General features: G+C 47.3%; 1 long non-coding RNA gene across 4 annotated transcripts; it reads right to left on the reverse strand.

Annotated features, from left to right (window-relative positions):
• Positions 1-474: 474 nt before the first annotated feature.
• On the reverse strand, positions 475-16,411 carry LOC141108724 (uncharacterized). 4 transcript variants are annotated; one of them, XR_012236111.1, is made up of 7 exons: positions 16,211-16,411; positions 14,021-14,211; positions 13,698-13,897; positions 12,672-12,825; positions 12,490-12,534; positions 1,281-1,457; positions 475-638 (listed from the first exon to the last, which is right to left on the reverse strand). It is a non-coding gene; the product is annotated as an uncharacterized lncRNA (long non-coding RNA). The 4 variants fall into 4 exon arrangements; XR_012236110.1 differs by lacking the exon at positions 13,698-13,897 and having other exon boundaries at positions 478-638; positions 16,211-16,408; XR_012236113.1 differs by lacking the exons at positions 12,490-12,534; positions 13,698-13,897 and having other exon boundaries at positions 478-638; positions 12,668-12,825; positions 16,211-16,408.
• Between the last annotated feature and the right edge of the window lie 3,262 nt (positions 16,412-19,673).

Genomic DNA, 19,673 nt, shown 5'->3' on the forward strand with positions numbered 1-19,673 from the left:
TGATCAAATACCACCAAAAGAAAGCTCTATTTGTATGAAAAAAAGGACAAAAAATTCATTTGGGTACAGTATTACATGACTGAGTAATTGTCATTCAAAGTGTGACAGCACTGAAAGCTGAAAATTGGTCTGGGCAGGAGGGGGGGTTTAAGTGCCCAGTAGGCAAGTGGTTAAGCAAATATTTTGAAGAGAAAACTATATTTTCAATTTAATTGGCCCAAACAATGAAGTAAACTGGCCCTATTCATTTCTTTTAATAATTATTGTACATTCGCTATCAAAATATATTCAAATCAGAGAGAGGCAGGTCTGGTTAGGCATTTTTTTAATTAACATAAACAGTAATGCTTATGGACACGGCCTTCAGGGTATGAATCGATACGTGAAAAATAATAATTAATATAAATAAATAAATATTATATATATATATATATATATATATATATATATATATATATATATATATATATATATATATATATATATCATACATATTATACTCCGCACCCCAAAACTTCCATCCTCGGCGCAATACCGCCCTTCCATTTCTCGGGGTGCAGTTTAAGAAATCGTGCTATACGAGGAGCCTCCATAGTGACCCACATTGGGGTGTCTGAGTCCTTGTTCCCAGGGAATATCTGAAAGACAAAGTGCAGAGTTTTCCTAATTTATTGAAAACCGGAAATTGTAGCAATATGTGAATAATAAAGAAAAAAGGAAATACGATTTTTTGCCCCCAATCCAGCTGTGACTAAGCTCACTTTTCCTGCAGTGACCCATCAGATTAGCTCCCTCTCCCAAATGTCATTCAGCAGCTCAGCTCCTCCCTGCTCCCCCCTCCAGATGGCACTGGGCAGATCAGCTCTCCCTGATAATACCCCCCCCCCCCTCCTTATCCCAGCATTTAATCTCTTCTTGCCCACTCCTACTCCAAGCAGCTACTCTGCATTGCTGAGAAAAAGAACATGGTTAGCAGAGCTGCTAGATCATTGCTGTAGGGAGGAGCAGGGCGAGCTGAGCTGTTGGGAGCAGCTTTAGTGCGTGTGATGTGATCTTTGAGGAGTAAATGCAGCAAAAGAGGTCACTGAGGGCTGACAACAATTAGGATACAGGCAGCAACAAAAACATGACAGGGGGTCCATACCTTCTCCATTCTGTCCACAACTAGAAAACAAGTTTTGGCCGGAGTTGGGCTTTATGTATACCCTGAATAGGGCCGTGTAATAATGTTTATAACATCAAGTGCATGATTATTGGTGGATCCCTCATCTCTAACATACCTGTCGTTGTCCATTGGAATTTTGCACAGCGGTCCATCTGAGGCCATCGTTACTGAAGCTGAGAGAGAACTCCGTGATGTACATGGAGGAGAACGAACGGGCACCTTGTATCATTATTCCGGTCACCTTCATTTCACGGCCAAGATCTATCTGGAACCATTCACCGGGTCCGTCTGCCTGTGGACAAATATAAGACCAACATATGATATACTGTATATACTATACAAGATAGAAAGAAGATATATTTTCCAAACCCCTATACATGCTCCTATACATAAAAAAGGAACCTCAACTCTACTGAATAATTGCGCGGTCATGCAATGCTGTACCCAAACAAAATTTGCGTCCTTTTCTTCCCACAAATAGAGCTTTCTTTTGATGGTATTTGATCACCTCTGCGGTTTTTATTTTTTGCACTATAAACGGAAAAAGACCGAAAATTTTGAAAAAAAAAATGATATTTTCTACTTTTTGTTATAAAAAAAATCCAATAAACTCAATTTTAGTCATACATTTAGGCCAAAATGTATTCGGCCACATGTCTTTGGTAAAAAAAATGTCAATAAGCGTATATTTATTGGTTTGCGCAAAAGTTATAGCGTCTACAAACTAGGGTACATTTTCTGGAATTTACACTGCTTTTAGTTTATGACTGCCTATGTCATTTCTTGAGGTGCTAAAATGGCAGGGCAGTACAAACCCCCCCCCCCCAAATGACCCCATTTTGGAAAGTAGACACCCCAAGGAAATTGCTGAGAGGCATGTTGAGCCCATTGAATATTAATTTTTTTTTGTCCCAAGTGTTGAATAATGACAAAAAAAAATTACAAAAAGTTGTCACTAAATGATATATTGCTCACACAGGCCATGGGCATATGTGGAATTGCACCCCAAAATATATTCAGCTGCTTCTCCTGAGTACGGGGATACCACATGTGTGAGACTTTTTGGGAGCCTAGCCGCGTACGGGGCCCTGAAAACCAAGCACCGCCTTCAGGCTTTCTAAGGGCGTAAATTTTTGATTTGACTCCTCACTACCTATCACAGTTTTGAAGGCCATAAAATGCCCAGATGGCACAAAACCCCCCCAAATGACCCCATTTTGGAAAGTAGACACCCCAAACTATTTGCTTTAAGGCACGTTGAGTCCATGGAATATTTTATATTTTGACACAAGTTGCGGGAAAGTGACAATTTTTTTTTTTGCACAAAGTTGTCAATAAATGATATATTGCTGACACAGGCCATGGGCATATGTGGAATTGCACCCCAAAATACATTTAGTTGCTTCTCCCGAGTACGGGGATACCACATGTGTGGGACTTTTTGGGAGCCTAGCCGCGTACGGGGCCCCGAAAACCAAGCACCACCTTCAGGATTTCTAAGGGTGTAAATTTTTGATTTCACTCTTCACTGCCTATCACAGTTTCGGAGGCCATGGAATGCCCAGGTGGCACAACCCCCCCCAAATGACCCCATTTTGGAAAGTAGACACCCCAAGCTATTTGCTGAGAGGCATGGTGAGTATTTTGCAGCTCTCATTTGTTTATGAAAAGACAAGAAAACATTTTTTTTTCTTTTTTCAATTTTCAAAACTTTGTGACAAAAAGTGAGGTCTGCAAAATACTCACTATACCTCTCAGCAAATAGCTTGGGGTGTCTACTTTCCAAAATGGGGTCATTTGGGGGGGTTTTGTGCCACCTGGGCATTCCATGGCCTCCGAAACTGTGATAGGCAGTGAAGAGTGAAATCAAAAATTTACGCCCTTAGAAAGCCTGAAGGCGATTATTGGTTTTCGGGGTCCCGTACGCGGCTAGGCTCCCAAAAAGTCTCACACATGTGGTATCCCCATACTTAGGAGAAGCAACAGAATGTATTTTGGGGTGTAATTTCACATATTCCCATGGCATGTTTGAGCAATATATCATTTAGTGACAACTTTGTGCAAAAAAAAAAAAAAAAAAAAAATTTGTCTCTTTCCCGCAACTTGTGTCGCAATATAAAATATTCCATGGACTCGACATGCCTCTCAGCAAATAGCTTGGGGTGTCTACTTTCCAAAATGGGGTCATTTGGGGGTGTTTTGAACTGTCCTGGCATTTTATGCACAACATTTAGAAGCTTATGTCACACATCACCCACTCTTCTAACCACTTGAAGACAAAGCCCTTTCTGACACTTTTTGTTTACATGAAAAAAATATTTTTTTTGCAAGAAAATTACTTTGAACCCCCAAACATTATATATTTTTTTAAAGCAAATGCCCTACAGATTAAAATGGTGGGTGTTTCATTTTTTTTTTTTCACACAGTATTTGCGCAGCGAATTTTCAAATGCATTTTTTGGGGAAAAAAACACACTTTTTTAAATTTTAATGCACTAAAACACACTATATTGCCCAAATGTTTGATGAAATAAAAAAAGATGATCTTAGGCCAAGTACATGGATACCAAACATGACATGCTTTACAATTGCGCACAAACGTGCAGTGGCAACAAAATAAATACATTTTTAAAAGCCTTTAAAAGCCTTTACAGGTTACCACTTTAGATTTACAGAGGAGGTCTATTGCTAAAATTACTGCCCTCGATCTGACCTTCGCGGTGATACCTCACATGCATGGTGCAATTGCTGTTTACATTTGACGCCAGACCGACGCTTGCGTTTGCCTTTGCGCGAGAGCAGGGGGGACAGGGGTGCTTTTTTTTTCCTTTATTTTTTTTTGCTTTTTTATCTTATTTTTAAACTGTTCCTTTAATTTTTTTTTAATCATTTTTATTGTTATCTCGGGGAAAGTAAATATCCCCTATGATAGCAATAGGTAGTGACAGGCACTCTTTTTTGAAAAAATTGGGGTCTATTAGACCCTAGATCTCTCCTCTGCCCTCAAAGTATCTGACCACACCAAGATCGGTGTGATAAATTGCTTTCCCAATTTCCCAATGGCGCTGTTTACATCCGGCGAAATCTAAGTCACAAAATGCTCGTAGCTTCCGGTTTCTTAGGCCATAGAGATGTTTGGAGCCACTCTGGTCTCTGATCAGCTCTATGGTCAGCTGGCTGAATCACCGGCTGCATTCTCAGGTTCCCTGTTGAGACAGGAGAGCCAGAGAAAAACATGGAAGACGGTGGGGGGGGGGGGGCATTCCCTCCCACTGCTTGTAAAAGCAGTCTAGAGGCTAATTAGCCGCTAGGATTGCTTTTACATGAAAGCCGACCGTTGGCCTGAAAAGAATGATACCAAGATGATACCTAAACCTGCAGGCATCATTCTGGTATAACCACTCAAAGTCGTGAATGGCGTACCTGAAGACAAAAAAATGGTTAACAATAAAGCACAGTAAACGGTAAAGTATAAAAAAATTGCATACCTGAAAAGCAAACATGATATATATATATATATATATTTTTTACACTTTTTTTTGTAACTAACTTTTATAACTGTAAACGGTTCCAGGTTCGGGTCTCTCAAAATGCGATGGCATCTTGGGAGACCCTGTGAAAGTGTGTCCTAGTCTGTACAGTGCTGTACCCTACGCTAATACTCAACTAGTGTATGGTAGCATTCAAAACATTCACCAATGCAAAGACCAGGATTGTCAGGACAGGAGGGACAATAATAGCGGGTGTCACGCCTATATCTGCGCTTGCTGCAGACACAACATCTTTTTTGGGGGGGGTTCGTTGGGTAGGGGTACTCGGGAGGACATAAAGAAAATGCCTCTCATGCAGCCGACTGCATTTGGTTGGGGATGTGAATGGGGGAAGTACGGGCGCTGCAGAAGTGGTGGGTTCCCAATTAGGATTGGCGAATGCAGCAGGAAGGGCACTATGGGCATGACGGGCCTGTTTGTCTTCTTCTTGGTGGCAGCGGGACACTACTTGTGCTTGCCACCTCACCAGCTTGAACTGCACTTATGGGACTCGCCACGTCACCAAGTGTTACTGCAGTGCTGGTTTGACTACGACCGGGGTGTACTAGGCCGCTGGTGCTTGCCAGTTCACCAAAACGCTACCAAAAAAACTGTTAGCGATCGCAGGGATCAGGCCTGACTCTGCGAACGCTGCAGTTATGCATTTAGTGTTTTGTAAGTGACAGTGATCGATCGATACTGCACTTGGGTGGGCTGGGCTGGGCCGGGCGGAGGGGCAAAACGCAGGTGCTAGCAGGTATCTGGGCTGATCCCACTAACACTGCATTTTTGGGAACCCTAAACTGCTGGGGACGCCAGTATAGATCTGATCGGATCAGATACTATACCACTAAGGGAGGTGTACGGTGCGTGCGTGGGTGTTAGCGGTACTGGCGCTAACCTGACGCTGCCTGGGGCTGGTGCTTGCCAGTTCACCAAAATGCTACCAAAAAAACTGTTAGCGATCGCAGGGATCAGGCCTGACTCTGCGAACGCTGCAGTTATGCGTTTAGTGTTTTGTAAGTGACAGTGATCGATCGATACTGCACTTGGGTGGGCCGGGTGGAGAGGCAAAACGCAGGTGCTAGCAGGTATCTGGGCTGATCCTGCTAGCACTGCGTTTTTGGTAACCCTAAATTGCTGCGGACGCTAGTATAGATCTGATGAGATATTGATCCGTTCAGATACTATACCACTAAGGGAGGCGTATGCTGCGTGCGTGGGTGTTAGCGGTACTGGCACTAATCTGACGCTGCCTGGGGCGACGCATATCACCGCCAGGTGATCAGGGGGCTAAACCTTTATTCGGTAATAAACGGCGGGTGCCCTGACACTATAAAAAACAAACGAACTAACCAGAGTCACCCGTAACAGTTATACGGTGATCAGTGGTGAAAGGGTTAACTAGGGGGCAATCAAGGGGTTAAAACATTTATTAGGTAGTATATGGGGGTCCCTGTCGCTATAAAATGCTGACGGCGAACCTAAATATTTACCTCCCTAACTAGCGTCACCATTGACACTAATACAGCGATCAGAAAAATGATCGCTTAGTGACACTGGCGACAGGGGGTGATCAAGGGGTTAAAACTTTATTAGGGGGGGTTAGGGGGGTATCCTAGACCTAAAGGGGGCTAACACTAACACAGTAACTGTCACAAACTGACACCATGCAGTAATCAGAAAAAAATAAATAAATAAATAAAAAACTGCTTGGTGTCAGTGTGACGGGGGGGGGGGGGGGGGGTGTGATCGGGGGGTAAAGGGGGGTGTTTTGTGTGCCTGGCATGTTCTACTGTGTGTAGTGTTGTGCACTCACATTTCAGTCTTCTCTCCTCGGCGCCGGAACGGAAAATACCGAGCCGAGGAGAGATGACATCATTTCCTTTGCTGCTGTTTAGCATACAGCAGCAAAGGAATGATTTGATTGGCCGGCGGCGATCGCGAGGGGGGGCCACGAACGGATGGTCTCCCCCTCATCTCTGATCACCGCTGGTCAGAAGCGGACCGCCTTGGGTACCGGGGGGGGGGGGGGGGGGGGTCCGTTCGGACCCCCCGCCCGTGGGAGGCAGATCACATATATGTACGTGATTCTGCCTGCCCGTGCCACCTTGCCGACGTAAATCGGCGTGAGGCGGTCCTTAGGTGGTTAACATTAATAAATCACCGTTGTTCCTAATTTTTACAGACAGTCTACTGACTGGAATGGTACCAGCTGATTGGAGAAAAGCCAATGTAGCACCAATATTTAAAAAGGGCCCAAAATACATCCCTGGGGATTACAGACCAGTTAGCCTAACATCAATAGTATGTAAACTCTTGGAGGGGATGATAAGGGACTATATACAAGATTTTAGTAATGAGAACGGTATCATTAGCAGTAATCAGCATGGATTCATGAAGAATCGTTCTTGCCAAACCAATCTACTAACCTTCTATGAGGAGGTGAGTTGCCATCTAGATAAAGGAAGGCCCGTAGACGTGGTGTATCTGGATTTTGCAAAAGCATTTGACACAGTTCCCCATAAACGTTTACTGTACAAAATAAGGTCCCTTGGCATGGACCATAGGGTGAGTACATGGATTGGCTACAAGGGCGTGTTCAGAGGGTGGTGATAAATGGGGAGTACTCGGAATGGTCAGGGGTGGGTAGTGGGGTTCCCCAGGGTTCTGTCCTGGGACCAATCTATTTAATTTGTTCATAAACGATCTGGAGGATGGGATAAACAGTTCAATCTCTGTATTTGCAGACGATATTAAGCTAAGCAGGGCAATAACTTCTCCGCAGGACGTGGAAACCTTGCAAAAAGACCTGAACAAATGAATGGGGTGGGCGACTACATGGCAAATGAGGTTCAATGTAGAAAAATGTAAAATAATGCATTTGGGTGGCAAAAATATGAATGTAATCTATAGACTGGGGGGAGAACCTCTGGGGGAATCTAGGATGGAAAAGGACCTGGGGGTCCTAGTAGATGATGGGCTCAGCAATGACATGCAATGCTAAGCTGCTGTAAACAAAGCAAACAGAATATTGGCATTAAAAAGGGGATCAACTCCAGAAATAAAACGATAATTCTCTCGCTCTACAAGACTCTGGTCCGGCTGCACCTGGAGTATGCTGTCCAGTTCTGGGCACCAGTCCTCAGGAAGGATGTACTGGAAATGGAGCGAGTACAAAGAAGGGCAACAAAGCTAATAAAGAGTCTGGAGGATCTTAGTTATGAGGAAAGATTGCGAGCACTGAACTTATTCTCTCTGGAGAAGAGACGCTTGAGAGGGGATATGATTTCAATTTACAAATACTGTACTGGTGACCCCACAATAGGGAGAAAACTTTTTTGCGGAAGGGAGTTTAACCTCTTCAGCCCCGGAAGATTTGGCTGCTGAATGACCGGGCCATTTTTTGCGATTCGGCACTGCGTCGCTTTAACTGACAATTGCGTGGTCGTGCGACGTTGCACCCACATCCTTTTTTTCCCCACAAATAGAGCTTTCTTTTGGTGATATTTGATCACCTCTGCAGTTTTTATTTTTTGCGCTAAAAAAAAAAAAAAAAAAACAATTTTCTGTACTTTTTGCTATAATAAATATCCCCATTTTATTTAAAAAAAAAAAAAAAAAAAAAAAAAAAGCAATTTTTTTCTCAGTTTAGGACGATATGTATTCTACATATTTTTGGTAAAAAACAAAAACAAAAAAAAAACCCCACAATAAGCGTATATTGATTGATTTGCGCAAAAGTTATAGCGTCTACTAAATAGGGGATAGATTTATAGCATTGTTATTTTTTTTTTTTTTACTAGTAATGGCGGCGATCTGCGATTTTTATTGTGACTGCGATATTATTGCGGACACATCAGACAATTTTGACACATTTTTGGGACCATTGGCATTTATACAGCGATCAGTGCTATAAAAATGCACTGATTACTGTAAAAACGTCACTGGCAGTGAAGGGGTTAACTGTGTTCCCTGGGAGGTGATTCTAACTGAAGGGGGAGGGGACTGACTAGAAGAAGTGACGGATCGTGGTTCCTAGCTAATTGGAACACACAATCTGTCACTGCTCTCAGAACAAAACACGGATTTGTGTGTTTACACACACACACACACACACACTTCCGTGTTCTGTCCCTCGTGCTCGCGTTTGCTCGTGGCCGGCGCTCATCGGCCACGAGCATCGGCACCACCGCTGTGCAGCGGGCATGTGTGCCTGCTATCCCGATCCCGCAAGATGGACGTATAGGTACGACGGTTTGCGGGATCGTGACGACCTGCCGCCGTATAATGACGGCGGCTGGTCGGCAAGTGGTTAACAAGACTCGTGGCCACTCATTAAAATGAGAAGAAAAGCGGTTTAACCTTAAACTACGTAGAGGGTTCTTTACTGTAACTCTTTACTGAGCGGCAAGGATGTGGAATTCCCTTCCACAGGCGGTGGTCTCAGCGGGGAGCATTGATAGCTTCAAGAAACTATTAGATAAGCACCTGAACGACCACAACATAGAGGGATATACAATGTAATACTGACATATAATCACACACATAGGTTGGACTTGATGGACTTGTGTGTCTTTTTTCAACCTCACCTACTATGTAATTATGCCCAGTTCTTCTGCATTTTTGTTTAAATGAATCAACATTACATATGGGGTCTATTTATAAAAAAAAAAATTTAAATTCACCATGTGAATGTCCCAGCCGTCGCAAATGATACCTGTGATGTGTCTAATATGTTTTTTTCCAGGACCATCAGCTCCATCTAGTGACCATAATGCTGTATTTTCCTCATTGCGGTATTCAGAAAAAAAAAAAAAAAAAAAAAAAATCAATAAGGCCACTAGATGGTGCTGATGAGTTTAGGAAACAAACATATTAGACACATTAAGGGAGTTATTCGTGAATGCTGATCACATAGCGAATGTATAAAGACCCCCCCCATGGTGTGCAAAAACATTCCAATTGAACATGAAAATTGGTCTGGAGGCTGGATCGGCAGGTGAATTGACCAACTCAGCCCTAGGGGGTGTTGAAATTAATTGTCGAATCGATGCATCGAGATTCGACCGTCCACGATGCGGCATCGATGCTATAGCTTTAACCGGTTCCCGACCGGCGCACGCCGATGTACGTCGGCAGAATGGCACGGCTAGGCAAAAGGGCGTACCTGTAAGTCCCCTTGAAAATGCCGCCGTGCCATTGCGCGGGCGCCGGCCGGGAGCTGCGTGAGTCGGGTCGCGGGTCCCGCGGACTCCATCGCCGTGGGGATACCCGCGATCGTCTCACGGAGAGGAAGAACGGGGAGATGCTAAGGTAAACAAGCATCTCCCTGTTCTCCCTAGTGACACGGTCACTGATTTCTGATCCCCGTCATCGGGAGCAGAGATCAGTGTGTGCCACAGCTAGCCCCTCCCCCCTACAGTTAGAACACATTCCTAGGACACATTTAACCCCTACAGCGCCACCTAGTGTTAACCCCTTCACTGCCAGTCACATTTACACAGTAATCAATGCGATTTTAATCGCACTGATCGCTGTATAAATATGAATGGTCCCAAAATCACGCCAAAATTGTCCGACGTGTCCGCCATAATGTCGCAGTCACAAAAAAAAAAAAAAAAAAAAAAAAAAAAAATCACTGATCGCCGCCACTACTAGTAAAAGAAAAATAAATAATAATAAAAATGCCATAAAACTAACCCCTATTTTGTAAATGCTATAACTTTTGCGCAAACCAATCAATAAATGCTTATTGCGATTTTTTTTACCAAAAATATGTAGAAGAAGAATACGTATCGGCCTAAACTGAGGGAAAAAATGTTTTTTTTTATATATTTTTGGGGGATATTTATTAAAGCAAAAAGCAAAAAATAATGCGTTTTTTTCGAAATTGTCACTCTTTTTTTGTTTATAGTGCAAAAAATAAAAACCGCAGAGGTGATCAAATACCACCAAAAGAAAGCTCTATTTGTGGGAAAAAAAGGACGCCAATTTTGTTTGAGAGCCACGTCGCACGACCGCGCAATTGTCAGTTAAAGCAACGCAGTGCCGAATTGCAAACAGTGCTCTGGTCAGGAAGGAGGTAACTTCTTCAGGGGCTGAAGTGATTAAGAAATCGATTATTGAGGATCAAGTCATCCTCGCGCCGTGCTGCCGCACCACGCCCTGCCTCCGAGTGGAGCCGAAATCAGCCGAAGTTTCCGCGCCGTGTCGTGAGGAGAGGAGGTCTATCATCAATCCCCTTCCCTCATCATCCCACCCCCTCACTAGCCAATAGAAAGTGATCCCAGGCGGTGGATTGCGGACGTGAGGGGCCACGCTGTGTGCACGTTGGCAGGAACATGGAGCGCCGGGGCCGGAGCTTGTGGTGGCTGGAGCTGTCCCTGCTGCTGGTTAGAGTGGCCGCGGCCGGCTCATGGAGCTCCAAAGAGGAGAGTGGAGCCATCAGTGCTTTTGGTCCTGGAAAGTTTCAGGGTGGCCGCCTCCAGCCAGAGGTGTGATGTCATGGATTCCTATTTCCCTATCCCCGGACTCTTCCATTCTCTCTCCATGGATTTCACCATCTTTCAATTCTTATCCCTTGACCCCTCCATCCTTCAGTTCTATCCCCGGACTCTTCCATCCTTTAGTTCCCATCTCCAGACTACTCCGTTCCTTCCTTTCCTATTCATGGATTCCTCCTTCCCTATCTCCAGACTGCTCCATCCTTCCTTTCCTATTCATGGATTCCTCCTTCCCTATCTCCAGACTGCTCCATCCTTCCTTTCCTATTCATGGATTCCTCCTTCCCTATCTCCAGACTACTCCATTCCTTCCTTTCCTATTCATGGATTCCTCCTTCCCCATCTCCAGACTGCTCCATCCTTCCTTTCTTATTCATGGATTCCTCCTTCCCCATCTCCAGACTGCTCCATCCTTCCTTTCCTATTCATGGATTCCTCCTTCCCCATCTCCAGACTACTCCATCCTTCCTTTCCTATTCATGGATTCCTCCTTCCTTATCTCCAGACTGCTCCATCCTTCCTTTCCTATTCATGGATTCCTCCTTCCCTATCTCCAGACTACTCCATTCCTTCCTTTCCTATTCATGGATTCCTCCTTCCTTATCTCCAGACTGCTCCATCCTTCCTTTCCTATTCATGGATTCCTCCTTCCCTATCTCCAGATTGCTCCATCCTTCCTTTCCTATTCATGGATTCCTCCTTCCCCATCTCCAGACTGCTCCATCCTTCCTTTCCTATTCATGGATTCCTCCTTCCCCATCTCCAGACTGCTCCATCCTTCCTTTCCTATTCATGGATTCCTCCTTCCCTATCTCCAGACTGCTCCATCCTTCCTTTCCTATTCATGGATTCCTCCTTCCTTACCTCCAGACTACTTCATCCTTCCTTTCCTATTCATGGATTCCTCCTTCCTTATCTCCAGTCTACTTCATCCTTCCTTTCCTATTCATGGATTCCTCCTTCCCTATCTCCAGACTGCTCCATCCTTCCTTTCCTATTCATGGATTCCTCCTTCCCTATCTCCAGACTGCTCCATCCTTCCTTTCCTATTCATGGATTCCTCCTTCCCTATCTCCAGACTGCTCTATCTTTCTAATCGTGATGCATCGTGGAATCAAATCGTTGACATGATAATCGAATTGAACCGTGAGACCACCAAAGATGCGCACCCCTACTCAGCCCCCCACACATGTATACTTCTTATGCATCAGAACAATTTTACATTTTAGCTATAGGCCTATTGATTCAGTCTGTGGGAACTGGGATCAGTCTGTGCGAGCCAATCTACCTTACATAGCAGGAAACAACTAACAGGGGCTCCAATCCTTCTCCACTAATTAAAAACTAAAAAAAAAAAAAAAAAAAAGAAGATTTTTGGCTTGACGTGTACTTCAATTGTACAATTGTGTACTGTAATTCAACAATATAAGATATCTGTTTTTTCCAACTGCTGCAAAAATACATACATACCATCTGATTACTACTGGTGTTCCCTTGGTACTGGCTCCACTTTTCTCCATCCAGGCTATAGAAGATAATATATTGGGATATGTACAGGGTAAGGAATTTGTCGAGCGCCTTGAGTTTGTATGGCGTGAATCACCATAGGTGCCAGAAGATCCACCTGAAATAATAGACAATGAAACAAAAGTTTTACTTAGCTTCTCATCCTCCATATTTGCATCTACCTTATCTGGGGGTTTCCTAAGTCTTCTATGCAGTATTAGCCCATTTCCCTGGGCCATATACATGAATGAAGCCTCAAAGGTCTTGAGATGTTAATTTTCCTACAGTAGGATGATCTTCTTCTCCAATGGTCCAATAGGAACATTATTGGCTAGCACTTTTAAGTGAAACTTACATTTTTGGGCCCCTAAGGGCTCCTTCCATAATGAGGAGTAAGTACCGTATTTATCGGCGTATAACAGGCACCCCAATTTAGGAGGGAATTTTAAGCAAAAAAGAAAACTTTTAGGAGGGAAGTTGAAGGGAAAAAAACTTACATTTAAATGCCCATCATTGCAGCCTTCTCAGTGCAGCCCTGCCCCGGTCCAGCCCCGCCCCAGTCCTGCCCCGCCCCAGTCCAGCCCCGCCCCAGTCCAGCCCCGCCGCGCGCTGAGCTTCAAAATCGCCGACCGCGATTTGAAAATGGCGCCGCCGGTCCTCGGCTCTTCTCGGCGGCTCACATTCACTTTCGGCTCCACTCGGGATGGGCGTGACGGTGAGCGGAGCTATCTGAACCTAGCCGAGTACACTTGGCTAGGTTCGGGCGGCGCTCAAGTGAAGCCGAAAGTGGCCGAGAACCGGCACTGTGTATTTCGGCGCCATTTTCAAATCGCGGTCGGCGATTTTTTAGATCTGACAGGTCAGGATCACAGGGGATCGGCGTATAACACGCACCCGCGATTTTCCCCTGATTTTAAGGGGAAAAAAGTGCGTGTTATACGCCGATAAATACGGTATGTTTAGCATTTTTGCACATTTTGGCATGCTTACCTTACAAAGTCCTCTCCTCCCAAGAGGTCCCCATTGTAGCTCTGTCTTGGTCTGAGTAAGGAAGTCTTAAATGGAGATCCACTTTCAAGCGCAACTCCAGACTCTAAGCTCCTCCCCTGAGGATCTCACCTTAATCCCTCTATTGCAGCATGGTATGCTTTTTTTTGGTATATATCTTTTTCTGATTTCTTCTAGTGCATCTGGGTATGAAAGTATTGGCTGGAGAACTGCTTTAAAGCCCAACCCCAGGCTTCATGTCCCTCCCCTGAGGAATCCCCCCTTTAAGGCCTCTATGACAGTATGGTATTCTATTTTATATGTACCTTTTTTTTTATGTCTTTTAGCCCATCTGGGCCTGGAAGTCTTGGCTGGAGATCCACTTTGAAGCCCAAGTCCAGGCTGCATGCTCCTCCCCTGAGGATCCCCCTTTAAAGCTTCTATGACAGAATAGAATCTAGACGTGCAATTCTTTTCATAACACATCGAAATTCAGCCGAACTTTGCATCCGAACGTCTGAAAAAAAAAAAAAAAAAAAAAAAAAAGTATATTGTTTTGGGGCAATTTTTATTTTTTTCCTCTTTCAAGCAAATTTTATTTTCAAGTCCCCCCCCTCACATCAGGGACCCCTTCAGAGTCCCCCCCCCTCACATCAGGGACCCCTTCAGAGTCCCCCCCCCTCACATCAGGGACCCCTTCAGAGTCCCCCCCCCCTCACATCAGGGACCCCTTCAGAGTCCCCCCCCTCACATCAGGGACCCCTTCAGAGTACATCAGGGACCCCTTCAGAGTCCCCCCCCCTCACATTAGGGACCCCTTCAGAGTCCCCCCCCCTCACATCAGGGACCCCTTCAGAGTCCCCCCCCCTCACATCAGGGACCCCTTCAGAGTCCCCCCCCCTCACATCAGGGACCCCTTCAGAGTCCCCCCCCCTCACATCAGGGACCCCTTCAGAGTCCCCCCCCCTCACATCAGGGACCCCTTCAGAGTCCCCCCCCCTCACATCAGGGACCCCTTCAGAGTCCCCCCCCTCACATCAGGGACCCCTTCAGAGTCCCCCCCCTCACATCAGGGACCCCTTCAGAGTCCCCCCCCTCACATCAGGGACCCCTTCAGAGTCCCCCCCCTCACATCAGGGACCCCTTCAGAGTCCCCCCCCTCACATCAGGGACCCCTTCAGAGTCCCCCCCCCTCACATCAGGGACCCCTTCAGAGTCCCCCCCCCTCACATCAGGGACCCCTTCAGAGTCCCCCCCCCTCACATCAGGGACCCCTTCAGAGTCCCCCCCCCTCACATCAGGGACCCCTTCAGAGTCCCCCCCCCTCACATCAGGGACCCCTTCTCAGTCCCCCCCCCTCACATCAGGGACCCCTTCTCAGTCCCCCCCCCTCACATCAGGGACCCCTTCTCAGTCCCCCCCCTCACATCAGGGACCCCTTCTCAGTCCCCCCCCCTCACATCAGGGACCCCTTCTCAGTCCCCCCCCCTCACATCAGGGACCCCTTCAGAGTCCCCCCCCTCACATCAGGGACCCCTTCAGAGTCCCCCCCCTCACATCAGGGACCCCTTCAGAGTCCCCCCCCTCACATCAGGGACCCCTTCAGAGTCCCCCCCCCTCACATCAGGGACCCCTTCAGAGTCCCCCCCCCCTCACATCAGGGACCCCTTCAGAGTCCCCCCCCCTCACATCAGGGACCCCTTCAGAGTCCCCCCCCCTCACATCAGGGACCCCTTCAGAGTCCCCCCCCCTCACATCAGGGACCCCTTCTCAGTCCCCCCCCCCTCACATCAGGGACCCCTTCTCAGTCCCCCCCCTCACATCAGGGACCCCTTCTCAGTCCCCCCCCCTCACATCAGGGACCCCTTCTCAGTCCCCCCCCCTCACATCAGGGACCCCTTCTCAGTCCCCCCCCCTCACATCAGGGACCCCTTCTCAGTCCCCCCCCCCTCACATCAGGGACCCCTTCTCAGTCCCCCCCCCTCACATCAGGGACCCCTTCTCAGTCCCCCCCCCTCACATCAGGGACCCCTTCTCAGTCCCCCCCCCTCACATCAGGGACCCCTTCTCAGTCCCCCCCCCTCACATCAGGGACCCCTTCTCAGTCCCCCCCCCTCACATCAGGGACCCCTTCTCAGTCCCCCCCCCTCACATCAGGGACCCCTTCTCAGTCCCCCCCCCTCACATCAGGGACCCCTTCTCAGTCCCCCCCCCTCACATCAGGGACCCCTTCTCAGTCCCCCCCCCTCACATCAGGGACCCCTTCTCAGTCCCCCCCCCTCACATCAGGGACCCCTTCTCAGTCCCCCCCCCTCACATCAGGGACCCCTTCTCAGTCCCCCCCCCTCACATCAGGGTCTCCATAAGAGCCCCCACCATATATCTCCTGAATAATAATAATAAATATCAAATGTAAAATTATTTTAAAAAAAATAAATAAATATAATAAATATTTGTAGAAAACACTAAGAATAAAAAGACATAACAGACATCAGATAATTAGGATGAGATCTCACCTCCGGTGGTGTCGGGGGGTCGGTGGGGCCCATGGTCGGCCGATCAGTGGGTGGGATGATCGGGGGGGGGGGGTGATGAGTAGGTGGGTTGGTCGGGCGGTAGGTGGTCGGGATGCTGTCGGGTCCCCGGATCGGTGACATTGTCGGTGGTGCTGTAGATCGGTCGGCCGGTGGTGTTGTAGATCGGTACGATGGTCGGTAGGCCGGTGGCGGAGGTGTTGTAGATCGGTACGATGGTCGGTAGGCCGGTGTTGTAGGTCGGTAGGCCGGTGGTGTTGTAGATCGGTACGATGGTCGGTAGGCCGGTGGTGTTGTTGTCGGACGGTACGGTGACGTTCCCCTCCTCCGTCTCCAGGCTCCGGCAGCTCCGTGCCAATAACACGAAGGCGGCTGCCCAGAAGAACGCGATCCGGGCCTTGGCGGCCATCTCCCATCTTCCTCGGACGGAGATCACCGATCTTCCCCGCACATCTCCGGTGTCGCACCGGAGCCTTTCCCTGACAATGCGGAGAACACCTGGCTCTGATTGGCGGCGCTCTCCTCCAATGGGCGGCGGGGGGGGGGCGGGACTGCATCAGGCCCTGACGTCATGTCCGCAGCTCGCGCCAGAGCGCTTCTTCCTGATCCGGCCAGTCCGGTCCAATCGGAAGTCAGGAAAGGGAGGAGGGAGGGATGACGAAGGCGGAGCCCGCCCACTCAGGGCTAGAGGCGGGGCTGTCATACTGTTCATATAACTAGATCGATATTGCTGCTCCCTTGGTGCTGCAATAATTCTGAAAATGCTCATTGCCTGGCTGTCTTACTGTTTATATATTTTATATATTAATAAAGTATATCTTGCAACAAAAAAAAATTGTCCCTTGGTCTATGAATTATTATGAAAATGCTGCTTGCCTGGCTATCAACACCATTCATGTAATTTATATATATTTTTTAAAAAGTATATCTTTCAATAAAGAAGAATACCGGTCCCATGGTATGAGAATTATTTGAAAATGCTGGTTGCCTGGCTGTCGCCCTGTTCCTATATTTTATATATTGATAAATTATATATTTTCAATAAGAATAAAAACTGGTCTCGGTATGGCAATTCATCTGAAAATGCTGGTTGCCTGGCTGTCCTATTGATTTGATACTACAGGCTTCCTCCCAGCTGGTGACCTGGCTTTTATGACAGTTCTCCTGATTCTGCTGGTTGCCTGGCTGTCATACCATTCATATACTTTATATATTAATAAAGTATGTATTTCAATAAAAAAGAAAACTAGTCCTTTGGAATGGGAGTTATTCTGAAAATGTTGTTTGCCCGGCTGTCCTATCTGCTGCCTAAAATTGCTGGAGGCGCAGCTGTCATGCAGGTTCCCTGGTGCTGACCTCATTCTGATAATGCTAGTTGCCTGGCTGCCACACCAGTCCCTTACTGCTAGAGGCGTGGCTGTCATGCAGGTTCCCCGGGACTGTCCTGAATGTAAAAATGTTGGTTGCCTGGCTGATCCCCTACTACGAGAGCTTCCTAAAAAAAAAAAAAAAAACCTAGTGACCTGACTTTTACTCCAGTCCCCCTGATTTTGGCCTTCCACAATGCTGGTTGCCTGGCTGTCATACTGGTCCCCCTGGTGCCAGCCTCATTCATAAAAACGCTGGGTGACAACACCCTCCCCCCATCTCCCAGTGGTTCTCCCGCGTTGTCACCCGGTTCACATGGGCTTCTGATGGAGGCTACGAGTGGCTGTTTCAGCACACATTTTAGGCATGGTCCGCTGTGGTCACCCTGGGAAATGCCAGGCAGCCATCGCTGGAATGCATGCAGGAGGGAAGTGGTTGCAAAGAAGCCACAGGAGACCAGCAGCCACTGAGAAGTAACAAAGGATGACAAAATATGAAACTAATGGTTTTATGTAAGCTGTACTTTTGCAGATCAGCTCCTCCCCCTTCCAGATGGCACTGGGCAGCTCAGCTCCTCCCCCTTTCAGATGGCACTGGGCAGCTCAGCTCCTCCCCCTTCCAGATGGCACTGGGCAGCTCAGCTCCTCCCCCTTCCAGATGGCACTGGGCAGCTCAGCTCCTCCCCCTTCCAGATGGCACTGGGCAGCTCAGCTCCTCCCCCTTCCAGATGGCACTGGGCAGCTCAGCTCCTCCCCCTTCCAGATGGCACTGGGCAGATCAGCTCCTCCCCCTTCCAGGTGGCACTGGGCAGTTCAGCTCCTCCCAGCGCTCTTTTTGCCAACACCCACTCCAAGCAGTAACTGGGCATTGCTGGGAGAAAGAACTTGGTTAGCAGAGCTGCTAAATCACTGCTGTAGGGAGGAGCAGGGCGAGCTGAGCTGTTGGGAGCAGCTTTAGTGCATCTGATGTGATCTTTGAGGAGGAATTGCTCCACTGTAAATGCAGCAACAGAGGTCACTGAGGGCTGACAACAATTAGGACACATGACAGGGGCTCCATACCTTCTCCATTCTGTCCACAACTAGAAAACAAGTTTTGTCCGGAGTTGGGATTTATGTAAACCCTGAATAGGGCCGTGTAATAATGTGTCATGATTATTGGTGGATCATTTATCTGTAACATACCTGTCGTTGTCCATTGGAATTTTGCACAGCGGTCCATCTGAGGCCATCATTACTGAAGCTGAGAGAGAACTCCGTGATGTACATGGAGGAGAACGAACGGGCACCTTGTATCATTATTCCGGTCACCTTCATTTCACGGCCAAGATCTATCTGGAACCATTCACCGGGTCTGTCTGCCTGTGGACAAATATAAGACCGCGTAGTGTGGGGGGTGCAGTGTCCCCGGGCGCGACATTACTGCAGTCAAGCCAGCCTTGGTTTGAAAATACAGGGTCTAGCCAGCCACCAAAAAATAAACCTGTGCGCCTATTACAATGACTACGGTAATTTCAGTAACAGCAAAGAGAGAACTAGCTGGAGTTGCCCATATCTGTCTGTCTTTATTTCTCTCTCTCTCTTGAATACTTAATTATTCTTATTATTTCTCTCACGCTCTCATTCTTTATTTTTTTCTTCTCTTTTTCTTTATTATTTTTTATTTATGTATTTATGTCTCACTTTCTTTCCCTCACTCTCTCTTTTTTTTTTCCTTTCTCTCTCTCTCTCTTTCATTACAGTACAGACCCCCCCACTACAGACCCCCGCTACAGTGCAGACCCCCCACTACAGTACAGACCCCCCCACTACAGACCCCCGCTACAGTGCAGACCCCCCACTACAGACCCCCGCTACAGTGCAGACCCCCGCTACAGTGCAGACCCCCCCACTACAGACCCCAGCTACAGTGCAGACCCCCCACTACAGTACAGACCCCCCACTACAGTACAGACCCCCCCACTACAGACCCCAGCTACAGTGCAGACCCCCCACTACAGTACAGACCCCCCACTACAGTACAGACCCCCCCACTACAGACCCCAGCTACAGTGCAGACCCCCCACTACAGTACAGAC

Source organism: Aquarana catesbeiana, linkage group LG09, assembly GCF_042186555.1.
Source record: "Aquarana catesbeiana isolate 2022-GZ linkage group LG09, ASM4218655v1, whole genome shotgun sequence".
Lineage (NCBI taxonomy): Eukaryota > Metazoa > Chordata > Amphibia > Anura > Ranidae > Aquarana > Aquarana catesbeiana.